Consider the following 11,996-nt stretch of genomic DNA (forward strand, 5'->3'; position numbering starts at 1 on the left):
TGCTAGCCCAGATCCCTTAGGAGACAGTAAGCATCTCCTCTCTGGTAACATATAAATTTAACTCTGTAAAGGAGGAATAATGACTGACCCCTCCTCCATTCTTTCTGCCTCTATCTTAGGGACAAGGTGGTCAAAGTGTTACTCGCTTGATCTGGCTTGATGATGTGAACTACACTTCTGAGCTCCATCTTTAAAACCTATGAAAGTTCTCATCCATCCTCCATAGACAAGGATGAGGATGGTAGACTATATACCAGCACTTAGTCATCATAAGCCAGGTATATTATTCCTGACTGCAAACCCCTTTGGCGGGAAAGGGATCCCGCCTTTGAGCAAGTACAAATTTTCTCGAACATCTCCAGGGAAGAAAAAGAACGTACCACTTCCAAGTACAAATGTTGAACATTTCCAGGGAAGAAAAAGAATGTACCACTTCCAAGTACAAATGTTGAACGTTTTCAGGGAAGAAAAAGAACGTACCACTTCCAAGTACAAATGTTGAACATTTCCAGGGAAGAGAAAGAACGTACCACTTCCAAGTACAAATGTTGAACATTTCCAGGGAAGAAAAAGAACATACCACTTCCAAGTACAAATGTTGAACATTTCCAGGGAAGAAAAAGAACGTACCACTTCCAAGTACAAATGGTGAACATTTCCAGGGAAGAAAAAGAACGTACCACTTCCAAGTACAAATGTTGAACATTTCCAGGGAAGAGAAAGAACGTACCACTTCCAAGTACAAATGTTGAACATTTCCAGGGAAGAGAAAGAACGTACCACTTCCAAGTACAAATGTTGAACATTTCCAGGGAAGAGAAAGAACGTACCACTTCCAAGTACAAATGTTGAACATCTCCAGGGAAGAAAAAGAACGTACCACTTCCAAGTACAAATGGTGAACATTTCCAGGGAAGAAAAAGAACGTACCACTTCCAAGTACAAATGTTGAACATTTCCAGGGAAGAAAAAGAATGTACCACTTCCAAGTACAAATGTTGAACGTTTTCAGGGAAGAAAAAGAACGTACCACTTCCAAGTACAAATGTTGAACATTTCCAGGGAAGAGAAAGAACGTACCACTTCCAAGTACAAATGTTGAACATTTCCAGGGAAGAAAAAGAACATACCACTTCCAAGTACAAATGTTGAACATTTCCAGGGAAGAAAAAGAACGTACCACTTCCAAGTACAAATGGTGAACATTTCCAGGGAAGAAAAAGAACGTACCACTTCCAAGTACAAATGTTGAACATTTCCAGGGAAGAAAAAGAATGTACCACTTCCAAGTACAAATGTTGAACGTTTTCAGGGAAGAAAAAGAACGTACCACTTCCAAGTACAAATGTTGAACATTTCCAGGGAAGAAAAAGAACATACCACTTCCAAGTACAAATGTTGAACATTTCCAGGGAAGAAAAAGAACGTACCACTTCCAAGTACAAATGGTGAACATTTCCAGGGAAGAAAAAGAACGTACCACTTCCAAGTACAAATGTTGAACATGTCCAGGGAAGAAAAAGAACGTACCACTTCCAAGTACAAATTTTGAACATCTCCAGGGAAGAAAAAGTACGTACCACTTCCGACACTTAAAGCAGTGAGTCTCCCTACCTAAAAGACGATGTTTTGTATTTGAGTAGGAACAAATCACAATTTTTTTGAGTAATTTGTATTTTTCCTAGCAATACAAACCCGCGTTCTTTAGATTATACTTAACCCGTTAACTCTTTTACCCCCAAAGGACGTACTGGTACGTTTCACAAAACCCATCCCTTTATCCCCATAGACGTACCGGTACGTCCTTGCAAAAAAATGCTATCAAATTTTTTTTTTCCTTTTTTTTGATAATTTTTTGAAAAAATTCAAGCATTTTCCAAGAGAATGAGACCAACCTGACCTCTCTATGACAAAACTTAAGCCTGTTAGAGCAATTTAACAAAAATATACTGCAAAATGTGCTGGGGAAAAAATAACCCCCTGGGGGTTAAGGGTTGGAAATTTCCAAAGAGCCTGGGGGTAAAAGGGTTAACCACTCCTCTCAGTCTTGAGCCAAAAGGTTATAATTGAAGAGACTATGACAGGTAAGGGGGTGGGCTCTCGCCTTTGCTCCCAAAAGTTTGCTTAACTGCTTGTTCAGCGATTCAGCGGCCATCCAGCTTTGAGCTGAAAACACACTCCCTACCTAAAGGACTCAGGTTTGTACAGCTAGGAAAAATACAAATTACTTTTAGAAATTTAGGATTTTAGTTATGTTGTGATAGCTGAAGTACATAATCTTAACTATGACCATTTTTTCCCAACAGCTTTCCGAAAGTTTTACAAAAAAAAAACAATTTGCCTTCTGGCACCTCTTGGGTTGCATGGGGCAGGGAGTGCAGTGTGGCCACCCACCTGAAGAGGAGGGAAAAGGAAAGAAGAGGATGAGTTGATGGAGAGGAATGGGATCCCAGACACTTCTTTCTCATAACCCCCTTCTCTCTCTCTCCCTCCCTACCCCCATTTCTTATTGACTTATGTGTATGATTCTTTCCTTCAGTGTCTCTCCTCTCTCTCTCTCACTCTTTCTCTCACCCAGGTCTCTTTCCAATGTTTTCTCCAGATGTTCAGTTTTTTAATTTTTGGTCTGAAATACGTCTTTAATTGCCTTGTTAGTTAAATTGACGATGTAATATTATATGTAAGAGTGAATTTAAATGGTTCTTGCCAGTAAGTTTGTTCTTTAGTAAAAGGACCTATAATGTTCATAAAAAATTGTTTACTGAAGTGAGTATTGCATTTGTTAAAATCATTTGCTTATTTCATTGTGTGCAGCTATTTTGATCAAATTATTTTAGTACTGAAATTTTTCTAATGAATGTATATGTAATTTTTATCCTGTGTGCTATTTCTGTTCTTTAAGCAAATTTAGAAATGATTATGTACATGATTTGATGTGTATTGCAAGAGAAAATATGACTTTACATGTAGTGCTTAACACTTTCAAGGTTTATTTTAAATACTTCTTGTTCTCATTAAGGAACACAGAAATGTACTGTCTCATATAAATGGGTAGCAAGATTGTAATTACAACTTACAATCTAACCAATGTGATCTGGTTGATAATATTTTTAAGTCTTAGTGTTTAAAGTAAAAAAGGATAATGGCATTTCTTTGTAATTAAATAGTATTGAAAGTTTTTTCATTTCTTTGGTTGATATAAATGTCGCTTATTTTCAGTTGAACTGAGATGTAAAATGAATTGTAAATGATCATTTAAACGAGTCACATGAAATGTAAAACCCACTTTTGTATAATGGCTTTAAAAGACTGTATCGTATTCTTTAGCTGCAGTATTTGAATTGAAAACTGTTAAATTGTCATTAGGAATACTCGTCAACTGTTTTCACCATATGTACAGACAGACTCGCCGATATTGCGGGTGCGTTGAGATCTCTTGGTCCACAGGGCGTTGGACACTGGGGGCCATAGTTAGTATTGCCGTTTAGACCTTTAGCGGCCCTGTAGGAAATTCTGAATAGGGGTGTCATGTTGTCGTCTCGTCCTTGTCTTAGCTATGTCGCTGAACTGGTGGGTTTTCAGGTGTCTGGGAATCTAGGAAACATTGTCGGTTGAATAGTATGGACCTTTGGAGGAATCATTGGGATCAATGTATTTGTTCTATGTATCCCAGAAAAGGCTTGTGTCCTTTGTTTCCTGTTTTTGTTCCAGGAACATTCAAAGCTCTGGATGTTTGGCCTTCAGTCTCATCTAGTCGCTGTGCTGACAACTTTTATGCATTCTTATGCCCGGTTTATTTGTTGTATTTGAAGAACGCTTGGTACTATTACCATGTTTTTGGGAGATAGTTGTTATTATTATTCTCAAAGAAACTGGCTCAAAGTCCTGTATCTTTCCACCCCTTATGTCTTGAGACAAAGAAAGACAAAAGATTATAGTTAAACTACTGATGGAAATGATAAATAAACATACATATCCTGTATGCAGAACACATTTGGCTCAAGTTTTGAGACAAATTTAGTGTATTGGGAAAGTTCCTTTACTTTTCCGATGTTTTAAACAAATGTGGAGAGAGATAATACATACATACATATACCAAGGCACTTCCTCCAATTTTGGGGTTAGCCGACATCAAACAGAAAAGGGGACCTCTCCTCTCTACGTTCCTCCCAGCCTGACAAGGGACTCAACCGAGTTCGGCTGGTACTGCTAGGGTGCCACAGCCCACCCTCCCCCGTTATCCACCGCAGATGAAACTTCATAACGCTGAATCCCCTACTGCTGTTACCTCTGCGGTCTTCCAAGGCACCGGAGGAAGCAGCAGGGCCTACCGGAACTGTGTCACAATCGCTCGCCATTCATTCCTATTTCTAGCACGCTCTCTTGCCTCTCTCACATCTATCCTCCTATCACCCAGAGCTTCCTTCACTCCATCCATCCACCCAAATGGACAAAGTAAAAAGCAGTCTTTACTGCTGTAAAATCTTAGCTCTTGTTAACTCATGCTCACTGTTTTGAGTTTTGTCTTAGAAATGGCTATTTATCACTAGGTACTGTGTTGAAAGAGATATCCACAAGAATGGTTCGTTGACTATTCATGATAGCGCTGAGTGACTTCACCCGTCCAAGTTCCTGGCCTGTTGCCTAAATCTTATACCAGTACAATCCATTTCATTACATGGGGATGCCTATAACTTTTATTAACCCTTTTACCCCCAAAGGACGTACTGGTACGTTTCAAAAAACCCATCCCTTTACCCCCATGGACGTACCGGTACGTCCTTGCAAAAAAATGCTATAAAAATTATTTTTTTCATATTTTTGATGATGTTTTTTTTTGAGAAAATTCAGGCATTTTCCAAGAGAATGAGACCAACCTGACCTCTCTATGACAAAAATTAAGGCTGTTAGAGCAATTTAAAAAAAAATATATTGCAAAATGTGCTGGGAAAAAAATAACCCCCTGGGGGTTAAGGGTTGGAAATTTCCAAAGAGCCTGGGGGTAAAAGGCTCAAGGTCTTCTCCATTCTTCCATTGTTTTTATCGATTTGAGATTGTTATTACAGTGTTCCATTGTAGTAGAACAGAACACTTAGTTGGTTCATAGGATTCTATAGGCTTGGTCCTTAGAAATAAGTGAGTGCTGGAACAAAGTTGAAGTTACACAAATGCAACCAGATAGAATTAAGAGAGCAGACGACCGTTCAAAACCGAGGCTTCAAATTGACGCCTCAAAGAGCCTAATGTACCCAGGGCTGTGGGAAAAGAAAGAGCAAACATTATGTGCGACCCATTTAATGGTCATCTCTCCTTTCTGGAAGATCAAATTATGACTGGTTTCAATTTGTCATCTGCTTATCATTCAAGTCATGATCTAATGGATTTGAAAAAATATTGTTTTTGAATCTTCTAAGAAAGGGATAAGCAAAAGTTGATGAAGATGGCAACTGCAATATTTATAACAGAGACTTCTTGAAGTCTTTATTAAATTGAATCCTGAAAATTTGATTTTTCAGGATAGAAAGCAGAATTAGAGAAAATAAGGGAAGGTCTCTAGTTTTATCTTCCACATTCCATAAGCTCACATATACTGTACATTGAAGCTTTTGAACGACACCTCGTAGTAACGGGGGATTTTGAGGAGGGAGAAGTCTAATTGGAAAGGGACCTTTGGTAGTGGTATCACTCGCCCCAGTTTTAGTACCGACACCCTTTACGGGTGAGCGAGCTGGATATATTCCTGGCATTCCATGCAACTTTTTTCTCTGGTATATTTAGCAGTATCTATATCTTTGAAATGGTGCTTTAAGGAGCATTTCACTGGGCGACACAGGTTGAGCCCAGAAATAGATTTTTCCTTCTTTAAAATCCCTTTTTTGTACCGTTTCATGTTCAGACTGTTGTCTCAAAGAATATGTTCGGTGGTAGGCATGCTTTTTTTATATGCTTACGAAGCAGTTCATTTTGAACCAAAGATGAGCATGTGTTTGTTTCTTCTCACATAGACTTGGAGCTTTCTTGTTTACAGTTCACGTCCAGTCTGTCTTCTCAAGAAATATGCTCGGTAGTAGTGTGCTTATTTTATATGCATACAAAGTAGTTAATTTTGTACCAAAGAAGATAATTATCTCCTTTTCCATATGGACGGATAGTCCTCTCCAGAGTAGAATGTCCTAATTTTGAAAAAAGAAAGGAATATTCTCGTACCCAGTTGATAAAGACGGGTAAAACTTCAAATGCTATATGGTACTTCACTTTAAAGTACAGTTATAGCATTACTGCTTCTCTGATTCTTAGGAGGGTTCAATTTTTGAAATTTTCACAAGTTAAGGGACAATATCCTTAACTTTTTTGTCCAGGGTGCCAATCTTCCTGGATAATCTTTCTCATGTTCCTGTGACTTTTATTATTTCAAGACCCAGGTACACGATGTGGAATTTTCTTCATTGTTTTTCCTGACATATTGTTATTACTACCAAGCTACAATCCTAGTTGGAAAAGCAGGATGCTACAAGCCTAAAGGCTCCAGCATGGTTCAGTAATAATGTTAAGACTTAAGTCAACCTGTCCAACAGAGTCCAACAGAAAACCATTTGTAAAAAGTTCAAACTTTGGAAGTTCCACTGATTCAACTGCTTGATTGGGAAGGTCACTCTACAATCTGGTCACAGGTGGAATAAAATTTCTAGAATACTGTGTAATGTTGAGCCTTTTGATGGAGAAGACAAAGCTGTTAGAATTAACGGCTAGATGGTATTTCACCGTCACCTCAGTTTCTCGGACCCGGGTTCGATTCCCCGGCCAACCAGAAGCTATTATCTTTGAGTCGATTCCCCCTTGGGTCTCTGATCCTGAGGTTTAGAGAGAATCCAGATATTAGGAGGAGGATAATATATGGCTTATTTGAATATTAAAAACATGTCTAAATGTGCAAAATTTATTACCTAGTTCTACATACAAGATGGTACAGACTGGGAAGATCTGAATGTAATGGTTGATCTGAATTAAGAATCTTATGTAATATGCATAAAGAAGTAATTCAACAAAGTTCCCAGGGAATATCCAGAGCAGGAATAATTAATTTAATATACCATTGTCCAACAAATTGATATGAAAGTCAGCACCTTAAGACCAGACAGGACAACAGTACTGTATCATGGTAGAATGAAAGAATTAAAACATTCCCTGTCGATAGACTAATCACTGGAAATCATAAAAGATATTCTCAAGAAGCCAATTTTTTCTGTGCAATTTAAGAAACACTAAATGTGTTTCTCAAAAGTGAATTTGCAATCAAGAATCACACCTAAACTTAATTGAGTTCTATACCGCACCTATATCCCTCCTCACCACATCAATATCATTGTTATTACCAGCTAAGCTGCAGCCCTAGTTGGAAAAATAGGATGATACAATCCCAAGGGCTCCAACGGGGAAAATAATCCATTTAACGTTAACAGACCTTGCCAATGTAGAGATCTGGATGTTAAGGAGCCACTGTCCTCAACCTACTTGTCCTTATACTTTTAAGTTTTATTAGGGTTCAACTTTATGCTCCATAGTTTGTACCATAAACTAATTTCAAGATTTCTATTAAGGGATTTGGCAACCATTGGTCTACATTTAAGAAATGAAATTGATTTAGTCTAGGCTTCCTTCCTTCAAGAGGTACGAAAGACTTTTTTGTCTTTAATGGTTAAGTTCCCTTAACCTTTCACTCTTTGTAATTTTTCTTGTTTTCTTTTGTGTTTGAGCTATAAAAAGGTTATAACTTCCATTAACCTTTTGAATTAGAAAAAAAGGTTGTTTGCAGCAAAACTCTTTATTTTTTCCTTTCCTTGTTTCCAACAAACCAAGATTTTCCAGCAATTTTCTTTTTGTGGTTGAGGATGCTTCACCTATGGCTTATGTACTCAAATAAATCCTCTAGATTTGTCATACCATCATATTTTTCTCTTTCATATTAAGCCTATAGGTTTTAGGTTTAGGAAATGTTATATAGTTCTTTGAACTAGACTTGTGCCTATCAGTCTCACAAGAGCTTTCTTGGTTAAAGAGATCTTTTCTCTTTGGGAGTTTCCCTAAAGAACTTCTCATCTATGTCCATGGTGACTTTAATTACCATTTCCAATCAGGATGGCTGCAAGTATAAACCAATGTCATGTTGTTTAAAGGAAGGTTAAAACTGCATGAATAGTATATCGGTGGTGGTTTTCTGCCTCCATTGATACTAATTTGAAATGGAATCAGTCTTTTAAGTCTTATTTATTGACTATTTTATTCTGAAGGTTGGTGGGGATCCTCTGCCTTTTGTTGTTTAATTGAAGCTGATTAAAAAGGTTTTCTGATTAAATAATGTTTTAGTAGTTTTACCACCTGACTACCGAGACAACTTCCTACTTTCTTTTGACTAGTGGATCATTTGTTCTTTATTACATACATATACCAAGGCACTTCCCCCAATTTTGGGGGGTAGTCGACATCAACAAATGAAACAAAAACAAAAAAGGGGACCTCTACTCTCTACGTTCCTCCCAGCCTAACAAGGGACTCAACCGAGTTCAGCTGGTACTGCTAGGGTGCCACAGCCCACCCTCCCCTGTTATCCATCACAGATGAAGCTTCGTAACGCTGAATCCCCTACTGCTGCTACCTCCGCGGTCATCTAAGGCATCGGAGGATCTTTATTGAGAGATGAAAATTGTAGCAAGAAAAGTCTGGTTATCAGATAGCCAGGTGTAGAAAGAGCGAAAGGAAATGAAATTCCGTTTGAATTGTATTATTGAGGGCATTATCTTTGAATGCTGTTTGTTTCAGTGTTCTGTGAAGGAATTGCCTCTCGTTACTTTTCTTGAATAATTCTAGTGGCAGATAACCTTTTTTGATGAACTTCTGACAATAAGTTAATTGCCATATTCATTTTTTTCCCTTGTTTCTTTGGAAATAAGTTTTGAGTCTGGTTTCCCATTTTGAATTGGTCATACACACGGATACTTGGAAAGGAAATATTGACGGTAGAAATGTATTTGTAGATATTTTTATATCAAATTCAATCTAATGAATTAGCCTCTATTTTCATTCCATAAATGAAACTACATTGATAGTGGCAATGAGAAACCAGATATTGTTGGTTGACATCTGTCTTAGTTCTGTACTCAAATCTCCAGTATTGATGAAGTGATCCACATCCTATACAATTTTTTTATGGTCAGCTGATCCTTTGTTTTGCATCTGCAACATTAAGGATGCCAAATGCTCCGTGGTTGAACTGTTCGATTATAAAAGTGCATAGAGAGAAGCCGATAGACAGGACTTTTATTCTTTTACTTTGGTGGAGTCCTATTAGTGGAAAGTTGAAGGTCATTTCATGCTTTAAGGTAACTTGAGTCGTATAGAATCAGTTTTTCCATTTCTAGTATTTATCCATGTACACCACATTTGCCAGGTATAGTGATGAGAGGTTGGGTCTTTTTCGTAGTTTGGTTTACTGTTGGCAATGTGAAGGTTTTGTAATTTGCAGTGGTGTTTGAGTAGGGAATTGCTTCTCTTTGTATTTCCTCTTATTGCATCTTCCTAATCTATTAGGAGGGAACTACAGCACTGGAAAAGTAGCATTTCTTGATTTCCTAGTAGAGGCATTGCCCTCGTACATCTTTAGCCTCGTATCCTTGTGGGATTGACTCATAAAACCTCATTGGTATTTCATATATGCAGTCTGTAATCCAAAATCATTTTTGGAAATGAAATTTTAAGTATTCTTGGCACTCAAGTACATAGACTACTTGTGACCTTACTTTGATAGTTTCTTGTACTGACTTCTCAAGTCTTCTAAGGTCTCTCTTAAAAAGCTTCTGAGTTTTGATTTCTAAGATGAGGTTGCTCCACGTTATGCCTTATGTACTTGAAAAAATCCTCTGAGATTGTCATACCATCATAATCTTTTCTTACATAGTAGCCCTATAGGTTTTAGATCTGGGAAATGTTGCATGATCCTTTGAACTAGGCATGTGCCAATCTCATGATTGCTTTCGCAGTTAAAGAATTCTTTCCTTGGTTTGGGAATTTCCTTAAAGATCTGATCTATGTTCACGATGACTTACATTAACTTATTTTGGAGGATGGCATCATTAACATGTTACACTGCATACATGCAGTATGTTTTTGCCACCTTTATTCCAGCTGGGATCTCTTTTCTAGATGACAGTTTCAGATTTTATTGCATTGAGATGCTGAATGAAATTTTCAATGTAGGATATTGTACTCTCTTGCATGTGATTTCATCAACATTCCTTCAATGTAATAATGTAAAGATTATATCTAATCTAACAGCAAGTTCACATCTTGGACAGGTTTGATGAATAGCCCTTTCTTTGCAGAACATATGCAAGAAGTGATTCTTTACTTTTAATAGTTATTCTTGTATCGACATTTTCTGGATTTTGGTAACTCGATGACCATGTTTCGTAGTCAGGTTTTTTGCATAGTTCACTTCTTTGTTTTGGACTTTACCTTGAATTATAGATTGTTTGGCCAAACTTCAGTAGATGTAACTGAAGGGCATTAATATACAGTTTGGTACTTTCCAATGAAACTACTTATGTAGTGAATTAATGGAAGCAGATCTTCAATTTTGTGATCAAAGATTTGAGAAGTTACAGTAGGTGTCTGGACCCTTATGTAATTACTGTCCTTTCTTGTATCTTGCAGTGCTGTACTGTATTTTTCTTCCTTGTAACATAGATAGTTACAAAATTATTGTATTTACATGCTGAAGCAAAACCAATTTAATTGATTTGTCATGATTTCATTTACTTCATAATACTCGGAAGTGTGTTTCTTAAGTTGGTTCTGAAACGTTGTTTGTTGAACAGAGGTGACTCATATACCCTGGGCATCAGCATTCCATATTAAAAAACTGAAAGGGAGTTAAAATGCCGATTAATAATGGCAACCCTACACAAGTGTTTCATACTGTATTCAACAGATGATGTTTTCCTCACATAGCTTTGATAAGCACTTGGCGATACCATGGTTCTTCTATTCAGGATTTGTTACAAGTCGAGCGTAAGAGGTTCGCATAGGATTCGGTCAAATATTGGCTATGGTTCTCTTTGGAAAATTCTCATGGCTCAAGAGATGGATGCGTGTGACCCATGAAATATTCTGTGTCTCTGTCTGTACATTTTGGTGTTTACGGATTTCGGGCAATTTTTAATGGAAATTGAATAGAAATATATCCGCAATTACTGCTAATGCGAGAAATACTTTAAAGTCTTTTGATACCATTTTATTAAAGTGACTTTTACTTGCGTTTGACCGAGGATGATATTTTAGATGAAAAATTTTGTATCTTATCTCTTCTGAATATAATGTGGCCTTTTTAGCAACCAAAGAAATTTTGAGACAAAGTAGCAAATTTAAAGTAAATTTTTAAAATGTAATTTAAAGTTTTGTTTGAGTTTATTATTTTAAGACAAGCAGCAAATTTAGAATAGATTTTTAAAATTTAATTTAAAGTTTTGTTCAAGTTTCTTAAGAGATTGTTCAACCAGTGATATTGAAGGTTAGAATGTAAGCAGTAAAAACAGCAGTTTATAATTATGCTATGTGAATCTGTGTATGAAAATAAATTGCTAAAAAAAAAAAAACAAGAAAAAAAAAAAGAGAAAATGAAAACATTCAAGGACCTAGTGACACCTTTTTTTCAAGAATGAAAACGGCTTTAATCATTTGTTACTAGGTGGGACCTGGGGTGGGCCTTGGTTGGGTTTTCATTTTCTCTTTTTATAAAGAAAAAAAAAAAAAAAAAAAAAAACAATCTTGCTAAGTCTTAGAGACAGTGCTTTCCTGTTCCTTTGGGAAACATGAAGGATTTTAAATATTTCCTTATCCATGTAAAGTCTGTTATTTTCTCATGTAAATATACATCAAATCATGTACTTGTGTTTTCTGACCACCATTTCTAAATTTGCATTTGAATAATCTACAGAAATAAT

At 36.8% G+C, this 11,996-nt stretch overlaps 1 long non-coding RNA gene across 1 annotated transcript; it reads left to right on the forward strand.

Moving 5' to 3' along the window:
• Positions 1–1,275: 1,275 nt before the first annotated feature.
• Positions 1,276–11,487, forward strand: LOC137636095 (uncharacterized). Its single transcript, XR_011042919.1, has 2 exons — positions 1,276–8,424; positions 8,680–11,487. It is a non-coding gene; the product is annotated as an uncharacterized lncRNA (long non-coding RNA).
• Positions 11,488–11,996: the final 509 nt, after the last annotated feature.

The sequence above is a fragment of the Palaemon carinicauda genome, unplaced genomic scaffold (assembly GCF_036898095.1).
Source record: "Palaemon carinicauda isolate YSFRI2023 unplaced genomic scaffold, ASM3689809v2 scaffold229, whole genome shotgun sequence".
In the NCBI taxonomy this organism is placed as follows: Eukaryota; Metazoa; Arthropoda; class Malacostraca; order Decapoda; family Palaemonidae; genus Palaemon; species Palaemon carinicauda.